At 41.6% G+C, this 14,301-nt stretch overlaps 5 non-coding genes across 5 annotated transcripts; all 5 read left to right on the forward strand.

Annotated features, from left to right (window-relative positions):
- Nucleotides 1–3,276: 3,276 nt before the first annotated feature.
- On the forward strand, nucleotides 3,277–3,348 carry trnaq-cug (transfer RNA glutamine (anticodon CUG)). The gene has a single exon. It is a non-coding gene; the product is annotated as a tRNA-Gln (tRNA).
- Nucleotides 3,349–3,575: 227 nt separating this feature from the next.
- trnaf-gaa (transfer RNA phenylalanine (anticodon GAA)) lies at nucleotides 3,576–3,648 on the forward strand. Its single transcript has one exon. It is a non-coding gene; the product is annotated as a tRNA-Phe (tRNA).
- Nucleotides 3,649–4,054: 406 nt separating this feature from the next.
- Nucleotides 4,055–4,127, forward strand: trnaf-gaa (transfer RNA phenylalanine (anticodon GAA)). Its single transcript has one exon. It is a non-coding gene; the product is annotated as a tRNA-Phe (tRNA).
- Nucleotides 4,128–4,234: 107 nt separating this feature from the next.
- On the forward strand, nucleotides 4,235–4,306 carry trnaq-cug (transfer RNA glutamine (anticodon CUG)). Its single transcript has one exon. It is a non-coding gene; the product is annotated as a tRNA-Gln (tRNA).
- Nucleotides 4,307–4,531: 225 nt separating this feature from the next.
- On the forward strand, nucleotides 4,532–4,604 carry trnaf-gaa (transfer RNA phenylalanine (anticodon GAA)). Its single transcript has one exon. It is a non-coding gene; the product is annotated as a tRNA-Phe (tRNA).
- The last annotated feature ends 9,697 nt before the right edge of the window (nucleotides 4,605–14,301 follow it).

The raw sequence follows: 14,301 nt of genomic DNA on the forward strand, positions 1-14,301 counted from the left end.
GTGTCTTTTCATCCTGCCACCAAACATTGCTGGGGAGGCAAAACTCAAGGGGGGGTCGTAATCTCAGGCCATCTCCCAGGTTCTACCATCACATCAAGGACTTCCTGTCATTGCACCAGTACTACCTGTCTTCATTTTACCATCTGTGCAGCGTCCTACATCGATAGATACAAGCGCTCCGTCCTCTGCAGTGCCTGGTACCTCACAGGGGATGCTCTTTAACCTCCCTTTATCTCCATCTTCATCCACCATCAGTTTAGACTCAGATATCCAGTCAAACTGTTCCTTACTCCACTCAGCAATACAGAAAGAGAAAACAGAAGAGGGAAGAAGACACTGGAATTGTAACAAGAAAATATGTAAGGAAGACAGATGTCATTATTTGCAGAAAATGTAACCAAGAGAGTAAGCCACCATCACATCTTCAGTACTTTGGCAACTGGTACTGCAAAGGGTCTGAGACTCAATCATATGATGAATGGAGGGCAGTGCTGGAGGAACGAGGTTATAGGAAGAAAATCACAGGAAACGACAACCCTCCAGATCCTTAAAATTGCTCTTTCAGCACATGTTGTTGTGTATTATATATCTTGTGAATGTTTGATTTATAGAGCAATTTATCAGTTTCCAAAAATAACAGCTGTCACTAATGTATAATAATTGTGTGTATCTTGGTTTTAAATGTGGGGAAACATACACCCATATAATGGTAAGTTTACCTTGTTATTTATGTGTTTTATGTGTGAGTTTTTTTATTATAAGGTTGATTATATTATATATTATACTTAAAAATTCCACTACTGTGGTAAATGTTTGTTTTGGTTTACTTTTTATTATTATTATTTTTAGGCTGATATGTTTAAATTGCACTACTGCGTTAAATGTTTGTTTTGTTTTGCTATTTATATTTTTTTTAGGCTGATATGTCAAAGTTGCACTGCAAATGTTTGTTTTCGTTTGCTATTTATTATCATTATTTAGGCTGATGTGTCAGGGGGCACGGTGGCTTAGTGGTTAGCACGTTCGCCTCACACCTCCAAGGTTGGGGGTTCGATTCCCGCTTCCGATTTCTGTGTGTGTGGAGTTTGAATAAAGTGCGGAGGGTAATGATGATAACACACGTGTGCACCAGCAGCATCAAAAGGACAAACTCCACAAATTCCATCACTGGTCAGAGCAAGGCACGAACTCGGGTCGCTGTGCGTCTTCTTTCATCCTCTTGCATCTTTACCTCGAGTAACATGTGCCGGCCTTGGCTCAATAGATAATGTGTCTGACTACAGATCAGAAGATTCTAGGTTCAACTCCTGGCTGGCTTGTTGCACCTCTGCTCATTTTCGTGCTATGGGGCGTCCGCTGACCTTTTTTTGCACAGTCGTTGGATGAATACCTGTCTTTCCATAGCTAAGTTGGTATTTCGGATGACTGTAGATGTCTCACTGGTCAACCTTAGGTCGCTAGCTTGAATCCGGCTCGAAGGAAGCCTCTTATTAACCCTCGGAGAACGTGCAACAAGCACCGAATCCTAGCCACTAGACCCCTAGGTACATGCTCTTGATCAGTCCTCAGCAAGAGCCGTGGTTGCCTGACTAGATGTTTAGCTTCAATTGAGGCAGTCCTTCCGAAGGTACATGAACAGTTACGGCAAGAAATTTGGCCTCTGCGGGATCTGAAATCAGCTCAAAAGAATCCAACCACGCTGACCTGTGTGAGGCTGGAATTCACAACCTTCAGATTATGAGACTGACGCGCTGCCTAACTGGGCAAACCAGGCATGCCACATCACAGAGCATTACACAGCATTTGTCAAAAGTGAGAAGACTAGGCTTTTTCTTGATATAACAGGGAAGCTATCTATTTGGTTTCTGCCAAACGTTTGTGTTGGATGGGAAATGCAATATTAACAGGCTGCGGGGAGTTCTAAGAACGGATATTGCTGCTTATGACCATGATGTTATACGATAGAAGAAAAGAAATCGCTGAGCGCTAAAACTCTTTTTTTGCCACCTCCATCTGAAGCAGTGGCGCAACTCTCTCTCATTAATAAAATTCATGCTAAACGTAGATACAAGAAATAAGTATATTATATGGTTTATAATTAAGCATTAAATCGAAGAGGGAAGTGTCAAAAAGTGAGGGGGACATATACCCTCTGCCCCACCCCCCGGGAATTGCGCTGCTGGTCGCACGTTTTTTCTTAAAGGCCTGTGTGTGTTGTGTTCCATTAAATGGCTGCATTTATTCCGAAAGCCGTAGAGCTACAGTTGCTGAGAGGCCATTCAGATCACAGAGGTAAAGGAATAAGTATACTGGTTCCTCCACCCCTCCCTGATATGTGTGTGCTGTGGGAGAAAGTGTAATTATTGGAGAGGGCAGCTGGTGTGGCATTGTCCTCTGGTTTGATCCAGGTTTCAGTAAAAGCTAAAAGCGAAAGACCAGAATGTTTGGCAATAGCTGTGATGAAATCTCCCTTGTTTACAGCAGATTGGCACTTCCATAAACCAATGTGAAATGTAATAGAGGTAGTTTTGGATGCTGAAAGAGTGCGCAGATTGTTAGCATTTGACATGCGTGGCCCTCTAAACCACCACTAGGTTTAACACACTGGCACCCTCATCCTCTCTGGAGTGACTAAGAGAGACTGACTCTAATAGACCAGGTTCACCGGGTTAAGCACCAGACCATATCATTCTACCTTCAGATACAATCTAAAAAGAGAAGAAAACATTAGATTCATTGAAATAAGGAAGAATAAAGCATGCTTTAGCAAAAGGAATATACTCTCCTAACCAGTTATTCCTGAAACACATTTAAGGAAAACTAAGACAAAACCTTGCAGTACAGTGTGATAATAGCTGTTATGTGCACATAACTGCTAATAAACTAAAAAGCACACAAAAGCATCCCCGTAATCCAGTTATAATGATGTTCAAAATGATTTCCCTCACTGTTTACTGTACACTGAAAAAAGTGAGACATTGGATCAACTTAAAAAAAATAGTTTTTCCTTGGAAAACTTAAAGGAATTATGTCAACTTGTTACAAGCAATTGTATTAGTTTCTCTCAAATTATATTTGTGGCTTGTATCAAATCCAAATTTAGTTCAGTTTGGGAGAGCGTTAGACTGAAGATCTAAAGGTCCCTGGTTCGATGCCGGTTTTCGGCAAGCGTGACTCTATCCAAAGCTTTGCTCTAGTTATAGTGGAGCTCTTGCATTCACAAGACCATGCTCTCTTTTCTTCGGGATCTGGCATGTCGAATACAGCTCCACGTTGGGTTTCATGGTGTAATGGTCAGCACTCTGGACTCTGAATCCAGCGATCCGAGTTCAAATCTCGGTGAGACCTCTCATTGGAAGTCTACACTTTTTCAAAGGGGGGGCATGCCAGGGTTTGTTACCGCCCCACTCTTTGACCTTTGTCCTTAAACGTTTAAGCTGTCAGGCAAACACAAGTAAATTTCATCTATGTTTACGTGCAGGAAAAGTGTTGTACTTGTGGAACGAGGAACCACATAGAAGATGGAGGGGTCGTCCGCGGACTACCATTCGCAAGTCATGAACTCTGCAAACATGGCCGAAATAGCTCAGTTGGGAGAGCGTTAGACTGAAGATCTAAAGGTCCCTGGTTCGATCCCGGGTCTCGGCAAGCTTGCCTCTGTCAAATGTATAACTCTAGTTATAGTGGAGCTCTTGCATTCACAAGACCTTGCGCTCTTTTCTTCGGGATATGGCATGTCGAATACAGCTTCACGTTGGGTTTCATGGTGTAATGGTTAGCAGTATGGACTCTGAATCCAGCGATCCGAGTTTAAATCTCGGTGATACCTCTCATTGGAAGTCTACACTTTTTCGAGGGGGGCATGCCAGGGATTGTTACCGCCCCACTCTTTGACCTTTGTCCTAAAACGTTTAAGCTGTCAGGCAAACAAAATTGAATTTCATCTATGTTTACGTGCAGGAAAAGTGTTGTACTTGTGGAACGAGGAACCACATAGAAGATGGAGGGGTCGTCCGCGGACTACCATTCGCAAGTCAAGAAATCTGCAAACATGGCCGAAATAGCTCAGTTGGGAGAGCGTTAGACTGAAGATCTAAAGGTCCCCGATTCGATCCCGGGTTTCGGCAAGCATACCTCTGTCCAATGCATAACTCTAGTTATAGTGGAGCTCTTGCATTCACAAGACCGTGCTCTTTTCTTCGGGATCTGGCATGTCGAATACAGCTCCACGTTGGGTTTCATGGTGTAATGGTTAGCAGTCTGGACTCTGAATCCAGCGATCCGAGTTTAAACCTCGGTGAGACCTCTCATTGGAAGTCTACACTTTTTCGAGGGGGGCATGCCAGGGATTGTTACCGCCCCACTCTTTGACCTTTGTCCTAAAACGTTTAAGCTGTCAGGCAAACACAAGTGAATTTCATCTATGTTTACGTGCAGGAAAAGTGTTGTACTTGTGGAACGAGGAACCACATAGAAGATGGAGGGGTCGTCCGCGGACTACCATTCGCAAGTCAAGAAATCTGCAAACATGGCCGAAATAGCTCAGTTGGGAGAGCGTTAGACTGAAGATCAAAAGGTCCCTGGTTCGATCCCGGGTTTCGGAAAGCGTGCCTCTGTCAAATGTATAACTCTAGTTATAGTGGAGCTCTTGCATTCACAAGACCTTGCGCTCTTTTCTTCGGGATATCGCATGTCGAATACAGCTTCACGTTGGGTTTCATGGTGTAATGGTTAGCAGTATGGACTCTGAATCCAGCGATCCGAGTTTAAATCTCGGTGATACCTCTCATTGGAAGTCTTCACTTTTTCGAGGGGGGCATGCCAGGGATTGTTACCGCCCCACTCTTTGACCCAACAATAATGGAGGATAACCGTTTTCAAGAAACAACAAGAAAAGGGCAAGGAGACAAACCACCTCACATGTCCACACTGGTTCTTCGTGTTGATCCCCGCTCATCTGTTCAGTCACAAAGAGCCTTCAGGCCTGGTGTCTCTCCTCACAATGGCACCTGGACACACCTGACAAGAGTCTCCCATACGGTGTGCATTGCTTTAACCCAGAGCAACGTGATGCAGGACATTTCACACTACAGTCTCTTCGGAGGCGTGGGTTCAAATCCCACCGCTGAGATTTCAAATGGCCAGTTTGCCCTCGGGCTGAGATATGAGGGCAGCTTTTAAATCGCATCTCACTTTCATGTACCTGCAGACCATCTGAGCCAAATTGACCGGTATAGGTGTGCTCGTTGAGTTGTAGATGCAACTAGGTATATAATGTAGTACAAATTCATTTTAAACCAACATGTACATACTTTATAACTTTTATGTGATTTTACAAATGTTTTCTTTGCATGGACCTTTCAGGAAATCACGGCCAGATGATAGTCCAAAGATGAGCTGTCAAGGCTGTTTTTAAAACACTTCTGACTTTCACTTACCTGCCAACTCCCAGAGCCACGTTACCCAGTTCAGGTGTACTTCATGAACTACGATCTACAGGTGGCATCGCCTCCAGAGATAGGACTTAACGCCCCTGCATCGGAGAGGTGCACTGAGCCCTAAGAAGACAGAACCCTGTAAGCTCTTGACTGTCTGCAAAAAGTCGTCGTGCCTACTGTAAAAAAATAATGGTGTAAACAGACGGCAGAATGCACTTTTTCGAACTAGCAGGGCCAAGGGGTCTAAGGCCCTTGATTTAGTCTCTTAGGAGGACATTGGTTCAAATCCCACTGCTGCCAGTGGATCTGTGGAGGTGGTGGTAGAGAGCATTCTGGTTGACTACCTACTGTAGAGAGGTAGACCCTACTGTATTGTTGATATGCCTTATAAACTTAATCAAACAAAAATTTACAGAAAAAAAATAAAGCGTACAGATTAATACATTTTGGGGATAATGGAAAAAAATTTAGTGACCCTAAATATTTGATAAGGAGTGCAGTTTCAGTAATTTGATTTTGGTAAAAGTACTTGCATTTAAAAAAAACCTGGTACCTGGTTCTAAAAATACTTATGATTCAAATGTAAAATTAAACTAAACATTCAAAACAACTTGATTCAAATTGTACCACATTTTACAACTTTTACCTCTATGTGTGCAGTAGCAATCCAAAACATTTAAAATATTAGAAGTCTTTAAAATACACTGAGATGTATCAGTTGCAAGTGTAACCCCGTTTAAAGAGAAGTGATAGAGACATGCTGTTGATATATGGGAGTGTTTCTATGTATAGGTATCAAAAAAGGTCAGGTGATGTAGGGAGGCACACCACTGAAACCATAATGTTCAAGCTACATTAACTGTCTCCAGATGGCAGTTGACTGAGGGAAGACTTGCAGTCATTGTTGACGTATAAAATCGAGAATCGGCGTCCTATTCTCTTATCATGGAAGCGGTTTACAAACATAACTGAAACATCTCCTCTTGAGGGGAACACAACAGTGTATATTTAGCACCCACTATGTAAAAGTGAAACGATGGCTGCCTAACAAGACACACTTAAGGCGCTTTCTCACCATTAGTTTGGTTCATTTGGTCTGGACCAATAAAAAAATGATACATTGTAACATTAAACAATAAAAACTGCGTCACCACAAGGATAAGTTACCACTATAGAAAACCTTAGAGTTGTCACGTCTTAATTAATGCTTCTTCATGTCATCTGTAATGATTTTAAAACAAATAAAATATAAAAAATAATTTTGTGTTCCTAAATCTTTGATCACTCAGATCGCAAGCTAGTTTAAATATTTTAAGTTTACACACCGGATGCCCGTATCGCTCACAATAAAAATGATTAAAAACTGGTGAGACACAGAGTTCCCTTTCTGTCGGTCTCTCAGCGTTGTGTCGAGCCGACAGATGGGGTTCGCCCTTGAGAACCTATCAACTCTGACTACTATAGAAGAGGCCAATGAAATTTGGCTACTGAAATTTGCATGCCGGTCCCCCGCCCCCGGATATCCAGTATAAAACGAAGATGCCGTGCAGCATTAATTTACCTTTTGTTCTTCAGAGCCATCGCTCATGACTAAAGAACTTAAACTAAAAACTTCAAGACAAATTGCCGGATCTACGACGTGGAGAAGCATCGGAGGAAGACTTGTTGGAATCCGGCGCTGAAGACTGCGAGTGAAGACTCCGAGCTCAGGAGGAAGCAGATGTTGAGATGTCAACCATGCTAACCCAGGCAGCCGCGAGCATTGGGTTGCAGTGCACACCACTGCCTCCTCCCCAACGCTCGCAGCTGGATCATGGTTCCTGGGGTCGGAGCGCGGTGTCAATCCGCGCCCACCCCGGTGCCATTTTTCCCGGAGGTGCATGAAGAGCTGTGCAAGACTTGGAGCGCCACTCACAGCTCGCTCTAGTCAAACCAGTTCTAGCTCCCTTACTTCACTCGATGGTGGGTCAGCCAAAGGTTACATCGATATCCCCCTGGTGGAACGTGCGGTTGCGGTGCACCTTTGCCCGCAGACAGCTGCCACCTGAAGAATCGGCAATGCCTACCGTCTAAAGCGTGTAAGACTTCGGCATCACTGGAGTCGAAGGCTTACGCTGCTGCAGGCCAGGCTGCCTCCTCTCTTCACGCCATGGCCATCCTGAAGGTCCACCAGGCCAAGGCATTAAGGGAGCTCCACGAGGGTGAGGCCGACCCGGGTATTATGCAGGATGACCGTGCCGCCAACGACCTTGCCCCACGGGCGACCAAGGTGACGGCACAGACCCTGGGTCGGACGATGTCCACGCTACTGGTCCAAGAGAGACACATCTGGCTAAACCTTGCGCAGATGAGTGACACCGAGAAAGTCTGCTTTCTCGACGCACCCATCTCACAGGGGGGGCTGCTTGGTGACACCGTCAAGGACTTCGCTCAGCAGTTCTCGACGGTGAAGAAGCAGACAGAGGCTATTGGCCACATTCTACCTCGCCGCAATTCAGCCGCCCAGAGGCCTCCGAGATCTCCTGCGACGTCTTATGGAGGTATCAAGCCTTTTATTTTATTTATTATCAACATTATAAACAATAAAACCAGATATTCTTGTCAGATGGGTTTTCTCCACTGTCAGCTTGTTAACCGGCTGATAAATTTTTCAAGGAGGTCTTGGTAAGCTTATTTGGTCCGCTTTTGGTGCACATTTGAGTGCCATTGCTGCATTCACACTTGCCCAAACAAACCGCACCAAGAAGAAAAACAAACTCTAGTGCGATTCAACCGTACTAAATGAGTCAGGTGAAAAAGCACTCTTAGTTAAATCAAGTGTTTTCTAAATATCAAACCATAGATGACATCAAGGTCCAAATTAGAGACTGTGATTCAGCCTTTAGATCTGGCCATGTTGAATTGTACAGCACAGCCAGGTCCAACCTGAAGAAGAGCATTGCAGAGGCAAAAGAAGCCTACAAACCAAAAAAATTAAGTTAAGGGAGACTCCTAACCAGTATTTTCACGTCATCAGAACCTCAAACTTTAAAAGCAGTAGTTTTTGCCTGCATTGAAGCCAATATTAATAAGACCAGATCTATAAGGAGGGCATCTAGTGAGAACATGTAGACGACATGAAGGATCTCTTTCGTAAACTAACTTAAATTTATAATGGTAAAAAGGTATAGCAGCTCATTCAAACTGATCATAATACTCGACCAAGCAAAATGAGGTCAGTGCGGTAAGAGGCAAGAAACGTGCGACTTTAGCATGGTTATTCTTTCTGAGTCAATCTTTTTTGCAAAATCTGCCAAAATATCATAAACGGTTTATTTGTTTTGTAGCTCGACTTCTGAGAGGTTAAACATCTTATTTGGAACACATTATAAAACTGTTTAGTGCCGAAATAATTCAGTTTTTGTATGAATTGCATGGCCCAATGTGAGATGGTACTCTCGCAGTTCGCATGAGCAGAAGTTGAAGTATGATTTTTACAGTTTAGGAAACTAAGAATCTATTTTTACACCTGGTCAGTTTAAGCGTTTTCTCTGATCGGATGGCTTTCTGATTTATTACAACCGATGCATTTACACTTAAATTCGTCTCAGCCGAACGGATATGAATCCTATCTTTTATTTGTGTGTAAAATGCAAATGTTAACTCTTTATTTCCGCCGAAATTAAATGACAGGGACTTTTTTACTTTATTTACTGATGCAAATGCGTGCGTGTATAAAAAGGCATGAAAATATTGTGTCATAATGTTTTCTCTTCCAAAGCGCTAGTACTTTTTGTGGCATCATGACTTTGCAGAATAGCCACAAGTCATATTCTACAGGATGACAAGATCTCAGCGCTCTCACGACCACACATGTAATCAGCCCCAGCGTGTTGCTGCAATGAGTGTCTCAATCCCCGGCTATTTTAGGCCCGATTCACATTTTGCATTTTTTCCGCACACATATTTGGCATTTTAAATGTTGCCACGCACTCACCGCATGTCATTTGAAGACAAAAAGTGGTGCCGCTTGCGTTTTCCACAAGATTTTAAATACGAAATGTGAATCAGGCCTTATTGTTTAATTTGCCTCAGCATATGATTTTAACATCCAGATGGATTAAAACATGATCAGTTTTGACTGAAATGCGGCCCACACCACCTTGTGAAGTCGTTTGAGCGATCAGAATTAAATCTGTCTCGAATATGTTTCGTAGGGCATTTACACCTGGTCTTTTCATGACTGGGTAGCTATCCGATTAGTGAAAACGCATGAAGTGACCAAGTGTAAATAGGCTCTTTATGTATGCTATACTTGATGTCAGATTTAATTAATGATCGGAGACATGTTGTTAAATTGTGTTTTGCTAGCGATTTGAGAAATGAATGTTTCCAGACATTCCAGTTATCTGAAACCTGCATTTTAAAGAGATATTCATCTCCTTGTTAACGTTTACACAACACCCCTCAAACTCCACCTCGTGCTGCAGGAAGAAATTGTCCCAACACTTAAAAAGATGTGTCTATTGAGAAGTTGCATATTTAAATGTAAACTAGGGGTTATTACCTTAATTACTTTATACATTGCTGTATTGATTGAAGAAGATTTGAAAAAAATTCTAGGAATCTAGACTAACTTTTTGGACTGGTTGCACTGGTGCCCCTAACTTTTTTTCTTTGGTGCACCAGTATAAAAGTTATGTCCAGCCAAATTTTCAACCTCATCGCATTTAACACTGCAGTTTTACATGTTCATATAACCAATATGGACTTGTTAATGATTAACATCTGGTCAACATAAATTTCTTTATTTGAAGCACAATTCCACAAGAAACCTAACTTACTGAAAAAGTGTTGGTATTTAAAGTGCTTCACTGAGCTGAAATTTAAACTTAATTTAGCAGCATAAATTCCTAATGAAGCAAATAAAAACAATTATACCATTTACTCCCCAGACCAAGAGTTTGTAATGCAATCTTTTTTTTTCATTTTAAATTATAAGAATATTATATATGGTTAATGCAGTAACGAGACGGTAGGCATATTATTGACGCAGGTGGCATCATTGCTGTATGTCACTGTGACAAGCAAAGCGGGACGAGGGCTTTGAGGGAATGGGTGAGGCCCGGCGACAGGAGTGTATGGCGAGAGAGAACCAGGCCTGGAATTTTTTATGTTTTATTATGTAAGTGTGGCCGGCGGTTGACCCCGAGGGAGCTGCTGGGATTTTACTTTTGTTTTGTGGTTTGTTTATTTTACTAAAAGTTTGCCTCCTTCCTTCCAAACCTGGAGCTTTGCTACATTGGTGCCGAAACCTGGGAGGAAAGGGGGTACAAGCTGTCGGAGATACCTTGCTGCTGAGGGGATCGCAGTGCTGAGGAGGTCGGGCAGAGCATATGTCGATCATCTGGACCTGGCGGAATTTCTTCCTACCTCGGGATGGGCATCCCGAGGCGGAGGCAGAAAGAGAATAATTAGCGTAGCTGCTGTTCATTAACAATGCATTAAGTGAAAGCTTGGCTGAAAAGATGTGTCTTTAGTCTAGATTTAAATTGGGAGAGTGTGTCTGACCATCAATAGTATCAGGAAGGCTATTCAAGTGCTACACATGAGAAAGGTCGACCCCCTTTGGTTGATTTAGTTATTCTAGGTTTTACCAAAAGTCCTGAGTTTTGATATCTTAGAGAGCGTGATGGGTTGTAATGTGATAAAAGCTCGGTTAAGTAAGTAGGCGCGAAACCGTTTAAGGCTTTGTAAGTAATTAAAATAATTTTAAAATCAATGCGATTCTTAATGGGTAGCCAGTGTAGCGATGATAAAACTGGGGTTATGTGATCGTATTTTCTTGACCTGGTAAGAACTCTGGCAGCTGCATTCTGAACTAACTGTAGTTTGTTTCTTGATGATACAGGACAACCACGAAGTAGATCATTACAATAGTCAAGTCTTGAGGTCACGAATGCATGAATAAGCTTTTCTGTGTCAGCAAACACAAAATATTTCGTAATTTGGCAACATTTCTAAGGTAGAAGAAGGCTGTTTTTGTGATATTTGAGATATGATTAAAATGACAGGTTGCCGTCTAATATAACATCAAGGTCTTTAACTACATTTGTTGGAGTAACAGTGCAGCCTTCAATTTGCAGGTTGTAATCTGAGATATTCCGTTTACGTGTTTTTGGTGCTATGATTAATTAACTATGTACTGATGCTTAACTAATGATTCATAGCGTGCAGTTATTATAAAGTGTTACCTTATGTTTTGCTAGAGTTTTAAAGAAGGAAATTACTAGTCAAATGTTTTATGTCTTCGATGCACTCTGCCAGTTTGGATAGCTTGAGGGAATCATCTGGTCTTGTTGAGATATATAGCTGAGTATCATCTGCATAACAGTGGAAGCTAATTCCATGTTTTCTAATAATGTTGCCAAGGGGCAGCATGAATATGGAGAAAAGCGGGGGTCCCAAAACCGATCCCTGAGGTAATCCATAATTTACTTGCGTAAGATTTGATGATTTCCCATTTAAATGGACATATTGATATCTGTCTGTTAAGTAAGATTATACCTGTCTCTGAATACCGGTATAATTGTGTAAACGATCTAATAGTATTTTATGGTCTACAGTATCGAAAGCAGCACTAAGGTCAAGCAGGACTAAGAGTGAGATGTTACCTTTATCTGATGCAATAAGAAGGTAATTTTTAATTCTAACAAGCGCAGTTTCAGTGCTGTGATGCGGTTTAAAGCCAGACAGAAACTTTTCATGTATGTCATTATTTTGTAGGAAAGTACACAACTGAGTGGACACTACTTTTTCTAGTATTTTAGACAAGTACGGGAGATTTGAAATCGGTCTATAGCTTCTAAGTTCAATGGGGTCTAAGTTTGGTTTTCTGATAAGAGGCTTAATTACAGCCAGCTTAAAGGGTCCTGGGACATGTCCTAGATTAATTGACGAGTTGATAATGTTATAAATGGGCTCAATTGCTATAGGTAGTTACTCTTTTAATAAAGACCCGGAATGGGGTCTTAATAAGCATGTTGTCGGTTTGGATGTTGCAATAAGTTTAATTAAATCTTCCTGATTTATAGGAGGAAAACACTGTAGCTTTTCTTTTTGGGTGATGGTCAATACTAATTCTTCAGAAACACTCGAAGGTTTGGTTTTAGCTATTGTGGCAAGGGGGCGTGGTTCAGCATGGTCTGCGAGGAGAGGGAGTGTCGGGAGAAAGACGTTGAGTAAGCAGATCAACTGTTTAGTGAAAACACCTGCTTCTCGTTCTAGTAATTGGCGAGGAGACGCATTTAAAGCACGACGGAGGAAGAGGAAAGGGAGAGAGAGACTGGCTGAGAAGCGGACTGAAGGAGAAGCCTCGAGACGTTGCGTCCAAGACTAAAAGAAGGAATCTTACTCGACAAAGAGATATATGCAGTTGAATTTTTGAAACGGGAAGTTGAAACCCGGAAGTGAATTGTAATAAAAAGATTCTTATGTTTCTCAGCCACGCCGACCCCACCTCCTTTCTTCCCTATCTTGAACTTTGTTACAGCTATGTTGTCTCGAATTTTTTCGATTTTCTCTGTAAAAAATGTCATGAATTCATTGCTACCAATGTGCGGCGGAATAGCCAGGTCAGGTGAAGTCTGTTTGTTTGTTAGTTTAGCAATTGTACTAATTAAACCTTGGATTGTTTTTGTTAGTTTCTATGAGGTTACGGAAGTGCTCGGCTTTTGCTGCTTTTAGTGCCTTTTGTAACACTTTGCACTATCTTTCCATGCAATTTTAAAGACCTCTAATTGGGTTTGTTCCCATTTGCGCTCAAGTTTACGTGTTTCTCTTTTTAGGGCACGAGTGGTGCTATTGTACCATGGTGCTATGATCTTTTCATTAATCTTTTTTTACTTCAAAGGTGCGACCGCTTCGTATTAGAGAAAATAGTGCCCATGTTGCTGGTCATGTCATCGAGTGATTCTATATTTGTTGGCAAGGTTATTAAAGGAGTCAGATCTGGCAAGTTCTTTACGAAACTATATTTATTAGTTGAGGTGATTGTTCTACCCTGTCGATAACAAGCTATACGACTGATTTCTGCAATCTGCGCAGTGTACATGTTATAAGATGGTGATCGGAAACATTGTCGCTTTGAGATATAATATCGATATTGGTTAGATCGGCTCCATGAGATATAATCAAGTCTAGTGTATGATTAAGTCGATGAGTAGGTCTATTGATGTATTGTGTTACACCAAAAGAGTGTAGTAGCTCTTTAAACGCCACTGCTAATGTATCGTTAGCACTATCTACGTGGATATAAAAATCTATGACAATTAGTACTTTATCGATATTAACCAATAGGTCCGATAAGAAGTCTGCGAACTCTATCAGAAAATTAGTGCAAGGCCCAGGGGGTCTCTACACAGTAGCCAATGTAAGAGAAAGCAATGTTTTTTTACTTTTGTTTGGAACAATTATGTTCAATGCAAGCACATCAAATGATTTAAATGTATGCTTTGTTCTCTGAGTTACGGTAAGAAAGTCTCTAAAGATTGTTGCGACAACACCACCTCGACCAACCGGCTCATGAATATAACCGTAGCTTGGTGGAGTAGACTCATTTAGATCGAAATAATCATTTGGCTCAAGCAAGGTTTCAGTAAGTCATAGTATATCAAAACTGTTGTCTGTGATCATTTAATTTACAATAACTGCGTTTGGATTTAGTGATCTATTATTAAGTAGCCCAAACTGGAGGTGTTGATTTTGCTCATTAAATATATTGTCTTTGGTGTAATCACGATAAGGTTTTTTATCTGACTTTTACATAAATTATTATTTGGTTGTATTATTCTGGGGACAGAAACAGTCTCTATGCATTTGGAAG

The sequence above is a fragment of the Triplophysa dalaica genome, chromosome 5 (genome assembly GCF_015846415.1).
Source record: "Triplophysa dalaica isolate WHDGS20190420 chromosome 5, ASM1584641v1, whole genome shotgun sequence".
In the NCBI taxonomy this organism is placed as follows: Eukaryota; Metazoa; Chordata; class Actinopteri; order Cypriniformes; family Nemacheilidae; genus Triplophysa; species Triplophysa dalaica.